The sequence below is a fragment of the Ranitomeya variabilis genome, chromosome 5 (assembly GCF_051348905.1).
Source record: "Ranitomeya variabilis isolate aRanVar5 chromosome 5, aRanVar5.hap1, whole genome shotgun sequence".
NCBI lineage: Eukaryota > Metazoa > Chordata > Amphibia > Anura > Dendrobatidae > Ranitomeya > Ranitomeya variabilis.
In genome coordinates, this window is record NC_135236.1 from 103968317 (window position 1) to 103980481 (window position 12165).

A 12165-nucleotide genomic window follows, 5' to 3' on the forward strand; every position below is an offset into this window, starting at 1 on the left:
AAGTACTAACGGATTTGTGTGCTTATTCCTGAGCAACTCCTCCTAACAGGTATAAGAAGCACTAATTATCTAAAGTGTGGACTAGACTTTAATATGAGCTAATGTGGCCTACAGAAATGTAAAGTGGTGTAACTGGTGTGTTTGGTGAACTTTATTATTTATTTATTTTTTGGGGGCTGAACTGACAACAGATAGAGCTGCAGTCACACGGAGACCGTGCAGACAGACGTAAACGGCGCTACAAGGCCCAAAAACCCTCCTCTACTTTATCCTATGTAGTGTTTTTCCACAAATTAGCTGGAGACGGGTGGAAAGACACTAATAGGATTTTTTTGAATAAATTAGCAGCAGACTACACTATTTGGAAAAAAAAGAAAATTGATTTGGCGGTATGACGCAGTGAAAAACCCTGAGCTGGAGACAACCAGGCTATAGCTGCTCACAGATTACAGGGCGAGCTGCAGTCACACGGAGACCGTGCAGACAGCCGTAAACGGCGCTGCAAGGCCCAAAAACCCTCCTCTACTTTATCCTATGTAGTGTTTTTCCACAAATTAGCTGGAGACGGGTGGAAAGACACTAATAGGATTTTTTTAAATTAATTAGCAGCAGACTACACTACTTTGAAAAAAAAGAAAATTGATTTGGCAGTATGACGCAGTGAAAAACCCTGAGCTGGAGACAACCAGGCTATAGCTGCTCACAGATTACAGGGCGAGCTGCAGTCACACGGAGACCGTGCAGACAGCCGTAAACGGCGCTGCAAGGCCCAAAAACCCTCCTCTACTTTATCCTATGTAGTGTTTTTCCACAAATTAGCTGGAGACGGGTGGAAAGACACTAATAGGATTTTTTTAAATTAATTAGCAGCAGACTACACTACTTTGAAAAAAAAGAAAATTGATTTGGCGGTATGACGCAGTGAAAAACCCTGAGCTGGAGACAACCAGGCTACAGCTGCTCACAGATTACAGGGCGAGCTGCAGTCACACGGAGACCGTGCAGACAGCCGTAAACGGCGCTGCAAGGCCCAAAAACCCTCCTCTACTTTATCCTATGTAGTGTTTTTCCACAAATTAGCTGGAGACGGGTGGAAAGACACTAATAGGATTTTTTAAAATTAATTAGCAGCAGACTACACTACTTTGAAAAAAAAGAAAATTGATTTGGCGGTATGACGCAGTGAAAAACCCTGAGCTGGAGACAACCAGGCTACAGCTGCTCACAGATTACAGGGCGAGCTGCAGTCACACGGAGACCGTGCAGACAGCCGTAAACGGCGCTGCAAGGCCCAAAAACCCTCCTCTACTTTATCCTATGTAGTGTTTTTCCACAAATTAGCTGGAGACGGGTGGAAAGACACTAATAGGATTTTTTTGAATAAATTAGCAGCAGACTACACTACTTGGGAAAAAAAAAAAAAAAAGGAACAGTATGAGGCAATGAACCACCCTCCCTGAACTGAATACAACCAACTATGGATGGCCTATGTGGCTGCACTCAGACTGGAGACTGGGCTGCACTCACACACACACACACACAGACCCTGCAGATCGCTGTGAAAACAGCGCTACAAGGCAAAAGCAAGGTGAATAGTAGGTGAACACAGCGGTTGCTAAATTAGCCTTTGGAAAGCACAAAGAAGCAAATCGCTATCTCTAAACTGTCCCTCAGTCAGCAAACAGCGTCCTGTCACTAACTGAATTCACAGCAGAGTGATCGCAAAATGGCGCCAGCGACTTTTAAACTGCATCATGACATCATTACACCAGCCAATCACAGCCTTGCCAGTAGTTTCATGCCCTCCATGCTAAACAGGATGTGCCCACACTTGGAATCAATCTCATTGGCTGAATTTCTGCTTTTTGAATCTTAGAACTTCCGATTCCGGTATCCGATACGCGGCAAGTATCGGAATCCCGGTATCGGAATTCCGATACCGCAAGTATCGGCCGATACCCGATACTTGCGGTATCGGAATGCTCAACACTACTCGCCACACATGTTGATGTTTGGTAGACCTGGCCGAGACATGGAGGATTTGAACATGCCAGATCCCTCCTCCGTCCCCCTTCGGACCGCATCCGAGTGGGTACGAGAGCATCGGCGGCGGTTGAGGGTGGTGCATCAGGTGGTGGGCGATCGCCTTCGCCAGGTGGTTCATAGAGACACGCGACCCGTACAAACAGAATTGTTCTCTCCGGGAGACAGAGTGTTGGTGAGGACAAAAAGACGGTCAGGAAAGCTGAGTGACCGATGGGAGGCGATACCGTATCTGATAAAAAAACAGGTGAATCCTGAGATTCCAGTGTACGAGGTCGAACCGGTGGGGACAGGGGGGCCCACCCGTAATTTGCACAGTAACATGCTACAACGGTGTTGGTTTGAAGATTCGGCGCCTATCCCCCTAGAGCCAGAGGCCATGTTCCAAGGGGCGGGAACTCTGAATGATCTTGAGTTTGATGGTGTGCTGACTCCTGCGCCTGCTTATTTGCCCCCTGTGACCGATCTGGCCTCGGGTGATGAGAATGTTGGGGCTATGGAGGATGTTGTTGGGGAGAGTGCATCAGGTCAACTGCTTGGTCCTGACGCTGTATCACAGGACATCGAGCCGCAGGAGGAGACAACTCCACTTGCGCCCACTAACACGACCACGGAAGAGACTTTAGCTCCCTCTAAGGTTGCACCTGTTGATGTAGGACTCAGGAGAACTACACGATCTACGGCAGGAATACCGCCTCAGCGATATGCTCAAGATGAATTTGAGTGGGAAGGTATGTCGAGGACGCCAACCTCTAGTGGGGTGGCATGTAAGAGGGTGAACTGTAGTCCCACTGAGAGGGCACTAGGACCCTGTGGTTTTTGCTTGCTGCAGCAGAGAACAGACCCTGCAAAACTCCCGGAGACAATGTGTGCTGGGGGGTGGGGTCTGGTGTCTCGTGTGTAAAGTGAAACAAGGAAGTGAGAGCTGAGAGAGAAAGGCGGGAAGAAAAGGCAGAAGCTGCGGTGACATCTTAAAAGAGACTGTGTGTGGATTTACTGCGAGTGTGTTTGGAGGCAAAGAAGCTTTTGAGAGACTTTTGTTGCTAGCGTTTCCTGGAGAAGAGATAACCCTTTATCTAAGAAAAGACTGAGACTTTACTACAAACCCAGTATGTATTTGGAAGTCTGCGATTCCCTGTGCATTGAGTGAAGAAACAAGTCTGGACAGACTGCTGATACAGAGACGGACGGGTTGTTGTGGAAGCATTCCTAGGAGCTACAGAAGAAGAGACAACATCGTGAGGCCACTAACTAAGTCCCCGGCGTTTGGGCTCTGCATAGCCTACAAGACAAGAGGAGCTTGCTGTAACTTATTGGCGCTGAAGATATGGACTGGCTGCAGCCTGTGCGGATTCCTGCCTGAGAGGAGATCTATCTCAGGATACGGTACCAATAGTTATAGATACCCGGGTATCCCTGCTCAGAGTGTTTAGTTGTGACTTTAGAGGTGCATCTTATATTAGAGTTGTGTAAGTTATACTCAGTGTGCCGTTCCAGGGGCTCCCTTGTTAACACTACATTCAATTTACACTTGTTCCTGTTTTTGGTTGCCCTGTTAGGTAAATTTCTTACTAGTCTGTTGTAGCATACAGTTCTCAGGAGACCTTGGAGTGGCACAGTGATTTCAGCTGCTGCTGAGCTGGTGTATCTTTGGGGTGCATCTGCCTTAATATTCTCCATATTACCTTTATTATTTTGCCTTTGAGTAAATACCGTTAGAGATTTCTGCCTTGGTCTTGGTTCGTGACTCACTGGATCTTATTCGGACCTCTGGTCATTACACAGTGACACACCTGAATTTAATAAACCTAATAAGTTCCATCCCCAGCACTGATAACGTTTGCACTGCAGGCAGGACCAGGAAGTGTGAGTGAAATGCAAGGTGTGGGCACTAGGACCCAGTGTGCCTGAGCCAATCCCAGCGTGCACAGAGTGAAGAAAAACTGCAGCCAGGAAAAGCTTCATCATCAGGTCAGACGGGCGAAACCATTCACTGCAGGAGGGAGACTCTGCAGCCGGTCACCGTGCGAGCAGCGTGCAGCTTGTCAGATGGGAGCAGACATTATACTGCTCTGCTCCTATGCTGTGTTCTGCGTCGTCCCAGAAGTGGCCCTGCCCTGGCTCCCAGTGGGCCCCTTCATGTGACAGGGCCCGGGGCGACGGCCCCCTCTGCCCCCCCAGTAGCTACGCTACTGAACACAACACTATGAACGTGGCAGAAAGTGGCTGCCTGATATACGACGCACTAGCAGTGCAGCAGAATATACACTGTGTGAGAAATACTATCTCACTTTTGGGGGGAGACACTGAACCACAGCTCTGGCCCAGTGGTATAACACAACACTATGAACCTAGCAGAAAGTGGCTGTAATTATTATAAGAAAAAAAAATTACTGCAATAACACGCTCCCTAGTCCCTACAATGATCTCAGGACAAGTATGGCAGCAATAAAAAGGACTTCAGAACAAAAAAGTGTGGACAAATAAACAAGACAGGTAACTGTGCAGAAAGGAGCAACAGGATTTTTGCTTTGAAAAAAGCAGTTGGTTTGCACAGCACCGTGCACACAGCTATGCAGCTGCTGCACTAAAATGCGACCTCCACTGTCCCTGCACAAAAAGGTGGTGTGGGACAGTGAAAATCGCTCCAGCACAAGCGGTTTGGGGGTTTATATTTCCTCCCTAACTATGTCCCTGCTTCTGACTAACTGCAGCAAACTCTCCCTATGCTCAGATCGGCAGAAGTAAGATGGCGGTCGGCGTACACGCCCCTTTATAGCCCCTGTGACGCCGCAGACAGCAAGCCAATCACTGCCATGCCCTTGTCTAAGATGGTGGGGACAGAGACCTATGTCATCACGCTGCCCACACTCTGCGTCCTCCTTCATTGGATGAAAAACGGCGGTAACCGCGTCATACGAAATGTGACTTTGGCGCGAAGATCGCTGACCGCATGGCCGATCGCACACTAGGATCGGTTCGGGTTTCATGAAACCCGACTTTGCCTAAAAGTCGGCGATTTCTGAAAATGACCGATCCGTTTCGCTCAACCCTAGTCTTCACTCCTGATTTCCCCATTCTTGTCAGCAGAGGGCTATAGGATTTTGCAAATGTATTTTAATCATGCATCTCCCCTTGCCTGCAAATAGGGAGGAGGGATTCTAGGTATACATTTCACTGCACCGTATAGGCTTGAGGAAGGGAAACGCAAATGTAGCTTGTGAAAGAATGCTTTCCAGTGGCTTTTGGGACAAAGTCTCTTCACGTAGGAGGGGCTGCTATAATGTGAATGAAGCTCGCCAGCTGTAACTATGCTCCCGGCTGGTTATAGATCTTGTTTGTGTAAGTAAGGCTACTTTCACACTTGCGTTTTCTGCTGAACGTCGGTGTGCAGCAAAATGACATATCGACGGACGTCACGAAAATAGCAAAAAACGTGTGTCACGCATCGAGTGTAATGACAGATGTGTCATCCATAATTTGAATGGACGGTGTGTGACGGTCAGCGACGGATTTTGCGCCCATAGGCTTCCATTATAGCCGACGACGGGTAGCGCAGGATGCGTCGCTGACCGATTTTCCGGCGTGAAGAAAAACCGTTCCTCTGAACGTTTTCTCCACACGACGGACCGCTATTTTCCGACGGATCCAGTGCACGACGGATGAAACGGATGGCCATCCGTTACAATACGTCGCTAATACAAGTCTATGGGAAAATGCATGATCCTGCAAATTTTTTTGCAGGATCCTGCATTCTCAAAAATCGACGGATTGTGATGGAAGCTGAAAAACGCAAGTGTGAAAGTAGCTAACGGCTGCTTTCACACATCAGATTTTTGCCATCAGTCACAATCCGTCAAATGTTGAAAAAAACGGATCCATCGCAGATTGTGAAAAACTGATGCGACGGATGCGTTTTTTCTACGGATCCGACTAGCTGATCCAGCAAATTGGATCCTAAAAAAATCTGAGCATGCTCAGTTAAAAAAAACATAATCCGTCGCCGGATTCCGTCATTTGACGGATCCTGCGCCATAGGGTTCCATTCCAACAAATGACGGACGGCGACGGATCAGTCGTCCGTTTTTTTTATGAACAAAAAACCGTTACTATGTCCGTTTTCTCCGGCTAGATGAAATGGATGAAACGTCTATGAGAAAAAAACGATCAGGCGGCAACTTTTGCTGGATCCTTTTTTTTCAAAATTCGACGGATTGTGACTGACGGCAAAAAACTGATGTGTGAAAGCGGCCTAAGACTGTGCTCATCTCCCGGAAGAAGGGAGCCAACGATGCTCTCCTCCCAAAAGAGAAGAGCCAGGGGGTTCAGGGGGGGGCAGAACCTGATGGCCACGCACACTCCCCCCCCTAGACCTGTCAAGAAGGGAATAAGTGAGGGAACTGCATCCTAACAAAAGTTCTAGTGACAAGTAGACACACGTGAAGAGGTGACACACAGTGAAAATATAATAATTAAAATAAATAGTGAAAGTTTTACAGTGTAATACTGACCGGACCTTCGACCTGTGAATTGAAAAACTCCCCATCCTAGCCAAAAGGCCCGGAATAAGGGTGTGTGCATGAAGAATGAAAAAGTGCTTGTGCAAAATGTGCCGAAACTCAAGTGGGGTTCCCTATCCCAGTGAGTTATGGCACCCCAGGGTCACCACTCCTGGGGCACTTCACAATTCGGGCTTTCAATCTTCCCCAGCCCAATGGCGTTGATCCTGGGGGGCCATGTTTTCCACCAGATGACTATATGAACCACCTGGTGTACTAACAAGCTCCAAAACCCCAGTGTCCATTGTATCAAAGCACTAGGGCAGCCGAAGACAAAGCCACCTTTTCAAAAGATACTACACTTGATATTAGCCAAATAGCTGAGAAGCGATAAAAAAAAATGGTTTTATACAGCACAATGCCACATCAGCAAAAAGAATCAGACTGCCCAACACTACTGATAAGAACCTTACATGTTGATTCCTTTCTCAGCGCAGTCTATTTTAGTTAGAGATAGAATTTCATTTGACACAGCAAAGTAGCAATGGATAAAAGTGTGAATTAAATTTTAGGTATGCATGCATTTTCTGAATAAATTAACAAATATTAGAATAATTATTCAAATTATTGACATGCTGCTGAAGTCTCTGTAATTTAAGTGGCCATTATAGAAGGCATGGAAGTAAACGTTTAGAAATATCTTTAGAAGGGGCTTCTGTCTCTTGCATTTAATATAATGTGTCTAACAGACATAGACGCTTCCTTCTGCATCCGTCATCGTCGTCACCGCCACTCAATATCAAGTGTAGTATCTGTTCTTATCAGTTTGATATCTGATACGTCCCCATATATTAAATGGATTTTTAGAACAAGGAGATGGAAAAAGAGCTTGCTCTGTCCTCTCCACGCGTTGACCCGTTATTGCAGTATCTCCGGAAACAGTGCACTCCTTCTCTGATTCGGTTTCCAAAAACAGCTTGAATTGAAATCAGCACAAGTTGTGTTTTAAACCATTATGAGAATTCTTTTCAGGGTCAAAGTAGCGCATTTCAAATACCAAATGCATTTTGCTTGATTTAACTTGACCAACTGCAATATTTTGTGTGTGCATTGTTTTCACCTATGTATATCAAGCATTGTATTGTATTCAATACATAATTATTAATCAATCTATCTTTCTATCTATCTTTACTGGTTGCAGCAGGTGTGTTAAGATGTAGACATGTATTTGGCCTTTGTAGATGGTATATTTGCAACAATGTAACAAAGTTAAGCCCCTTGCCATCAGTACTTAATGTTTTAATTTACCGTATATACCCGAGTATAAGCCGACCCGAGTATAAGCCGACCCGAGTATAAGCCGGCCCCCTAATTTTGCCACAAAAAACTGGGAAAACTTAATGACTCAAGTATAAGCCTAGGGTGGGAAATGCAGCAGCTACCGGTAAATGTCAAAAGCAGAAATAGATACCAATAAAAGTAAAATTAATTGAGACATCATCTCTCATATCCTCCCTGTCTCACAACTCTAAACAGTTATTCAACACCTTCAATTCTCTCCTCCGTCCCCCAGCACCTCCTCCCTCCCCACTTATCTCCGCTGAAGACTTTGCCTCATTATTCAAGCAGAAGATTGATAGCATCAGAGACAGTTTTGGTCAACAAGCCCCAGAACCCTTCCTCCCGACTTCCCAGCCCTCCACCTCCAAAACCAACTTCACCATTACAGAAGATCAACTCTCCACTCTACTCTCAAGATCGCATCTCACCACCTGTGCACTTGACCCGCTCCCATCCCACTTCATCCCAAACCTCACCAAAGTCTTCATCCCAACCCTAACCCATCTCTTCAACCTATCACTAACAACTGGTGTTTTCCCCTCAAGCTTTAAACATGCCTCCATCACACCTATCCTCAAAAAGCCCTCTCTTGACCCATCCTCTGTATCTAGCTATCGCCCTATATCACTTCTCCCTTATGCCTCCAAACTACTGGAACAACACATCTACCTTGAACTGTCCTCCCATCTCTCTTCTTGCTCCCTCTTTGACTGCTTACAATCTGGCTTCCGGTCACACCATTCCACTGAAACTGCCCTAACTAAGGTCACCAACGACCTCTTAACCGCCAAGAGCAATCAACACTACTCTGTTCTCCTCCTCCTCGACCTGTCGGCTGCCTTTGACACAGTGGACCATTCCCTATTATTACAGACCCTCTCATCCCTTGGCATCACAGACTTGGCCCTATCCTGGATCTCATCATACCTAACAGACCGGACATTCAGCGTCTCCCACTCACACACCACCTCCTCACCTCGCCCCCTATCTGTCGGAGTCCCACAAGGTTCAGTCCTTGGGCCCCTGCTCTTCTCCATTTACACCTTTGGCCTGGGACAGCTCATAGAATCTCATAGCTTTCAGTATCACCTCTATGCTGATGACACACAGATCTACATCTCTGGACCAGATATCACCTTCCTACTAACCAGAATCCCTCAATGTCTGTTCACTCTTTCATCCTTCTTCTCCGCTAGATTTCTGAAACTTAACATAGACAAAACAGAATTCATCATCTTTCCCCCATCTCACGCGAACCCCCCAACGAACCTGACCATTACAGTAAATGGCTGCCCACTCTCCCCAGTCCCACAAGCTCGCTGCCTCAGGGTAATCCTTGACGCTGATCTCTCCTTCAAACCACATATCCAAGCCCTTTCCACTTCCTGCCGACTTCAACTCAAAAATATTTCACGAATCCGTTCATTCCTCAACCAAGAATCTGCAAAAACCCTAGTCCATGCCCTCATCATCTCTCGCCTTGACTACTGCAACCCCCTGCTCTGTGGCCTCCCCTCGAACACTCTTGCACCCCTCCAATCTATTCTAAACTCTGCTGCCCGACTAATCCACCTGTCCCCCCGCTATTCCCCTGCCTCTCCCCTCTGTCAATCCCTTCACTGGCTCCCCATTGCCCAGAGACTCCAGTACAAAACCCTGACCATGACATACAAAGCCATCCACAACCTGTCTCCTCCATACATCTGTGACCTCGTCTCCCGGTACTTACCTACACGCAACCTCCAATCCTCACAAGATCTCCTTCTCTACTCCCTTCTTATCTCCTCGTCCCACATTCATATACAAGATTTCTCTCGCGTATCACCCATACTCTGGAACCCTCTACCACAACACATCAGACTCTCGCCTACCATCGAAATCTTCAAAAAGAACCTGAAGACCCACCTCTTCCGACAAGCCTACAACCTGCAGTAACCACCGATCAACCAAACCACTGCATGACCAGCTCTATCCTCACCTACTGTATTCTCACCCATCCCTTGTAGATTGTGAGCCTTCGCAGGCAGGGTCCTCACTCCTCCTGTACCAGTTATGACTTGTATTGTTTAAGATTATTGTACTTGTTTTTATTATGTATACCCCTCCTCACATGTAAAGCGCCATGGAATAAATGGCGCTATAACATAACCTATTATTATTATTATTATTATTATTTAAGTGTTTTTGAATAACCATATTGAATCAGGAGCCCCATATAATGCTCCATAAAGATTATGATGGCCCCATAAGATGCTCCATATTAAAATATGCCCCATATAATCCTGCATAAAGGTTAATAATGGCCCCATAAGATGCTCCATAGACACATTTGCCCAATATAGTGCTGCACAAATGTTGATTATGGCCGCATAAAATGCTCCATAAAGATATATGCCCCATATAGTGCTGCACAAACCTTGATTATGGCCCAATAAGATGCTCCATACAGACATTTACCCCATATAATGCTACACAAACATTAATTATGGCCCTATAAGATACTCCATATAGATATTTGACCCATATAATGCTGCACAAACCTTATGGCCCCATAAGATACTCCAAACAGACATTTGCCCCATATAGTGCTGCAAAAACGTTATGGCCCCATAAGATGCCCTATACAGACACTTTCCCCATTATAGTGCTGCACAAACGTTATGGCCCCATAAGATGCTCTATGCAGACACTTGCCCCATTATAGTGCTGCACAAACGTAATCGCCCCATAAGATGCTCCATACAGACACTTGCCCCATATAGTGCTGCACAAACGTTGATTATGGCCCCATAAGATGCTCTATACAGACACTTGCCTCATATAGTGCTGCACAAACGTTATGGCCCCTTAAGATGCTCTATACAGACACTTGCCCCATTATAGTGCTGCACAAAGGTAATCACCCCATAAGATGCTCCATACAGACACTTGCCCCATTATAGTGCTGCACAAACATTATGGCCCCATAAGATGCTCTATACAGACATTTGCTCCATTATAGTGCTGCACAAACGTTATGGCCCCATAAGATGCTCCATACAGACACTTGCCCCATTTGCTGTTGCTGCGATAAAAAAAAATCACATACTCACCTCTCCGTTGCTCAGGCCCCGAGCACTTTCAATATTTTTCTGCTCCTCATTCGCCGCTCCATCTTCAGCATCTTCTGCACTGACATTAAGGCAGAGGGCGTGCTCTAACCACATCACCGCGCCCTCTGACCTGAGCGTCACTGCAGAAGACGCTGAAGACGGAGCGACGCCGGAACGAGGAGCAGGTGAATATCGCGCAGCGCTGCACTCCCCTCCCCTTTATACTCACCTGCTCCTGGCGCGGTGCAGTCCCTGGCTCGCCGGCACCGCAGCTTCTTCCTGTACTGAGCGGTCACCGTTACCGCTCATTACAGTAATGAATATGCGGCTCCACCCCTATGGGAGGTGGATCCGCATATTGATTACTGTAATGAGTGGTACGTGTGACTGCTCAGTACAGGAAGAAGTTGGGGCGCCGGGGAGCCAGGGACAAGCAGGGACCGCGCCAGGAGCAGGTGAGTATAATTAGACAGCCCCCGCTTCCCCCCTCCCCTGCTGACCCCTGGTTATGACTCGAGTATAAGCCGAGAGTGGGTCTTTCAGCCCGAAAAAATGGGCTGAAAATCTCAGCTTATACTCGAGTATATACGGTAAGTATCCCATGAGTAGTTCTGCCATACATACTGCATTTCTGACAGTATGATTTCTTTTTTAAAACATTGTCTCCCTCTTGTGGACCACCAACTTTCTAATTTGGTGTATCTGTATTTAAAAAAAAAGAAAAAAGTGTGTCTATGCTGATCTTGAATATGCTGCCTATCTACACCTGTGAGAGTATTCTATTGTTTTTTAGCAACTACCTGCATTAGATAGAATCTGTGCATGGAACCCTCACGCGTCAAAATGGGCCCTTTTCCTTTAGAACCCTCACGTGTCACAATGGGCCCTAGGCCTTTAGAACCCTCATGTGTCACAATGGGCCCTTGGCCTTTGGAACCCTCACGTATCACAGTGGGCCCTTGGCCTTTAGAACCCTACGTATCACAATGGGCCCTTGGCTTTTGGAAACCTCACTTGTCACAATGGGCCCTTGGCCTTTAGAACCCTAACGTGTCACAATGGGCCCTTGGCCTTTGGAACCCTCACGTGTCACAATGGGCGTTTGGCCTTTAGAACCCTCACGTGTCACAATGAGCCGTTGGCCTTTGGAACCCTCACGTGTCACAATGGGCCCTTGGCCTTTAGAACCC

The 12165-nt window shown here is 46.7% G+C and overlaps 1 pseudogene; it reads left to right on the forward strand.

The window, feature by feature from the left end:
• Window positions 1-7318: 7318 nt before the first annotated feature.
• LOC143777301 (U2 spliceosomal RNA) lies at window positions 7319-7494 on the forward strand (annotated as a pseudogene).
• Window positions 7495-12165: the final 4671 nt, after the last annotated feature.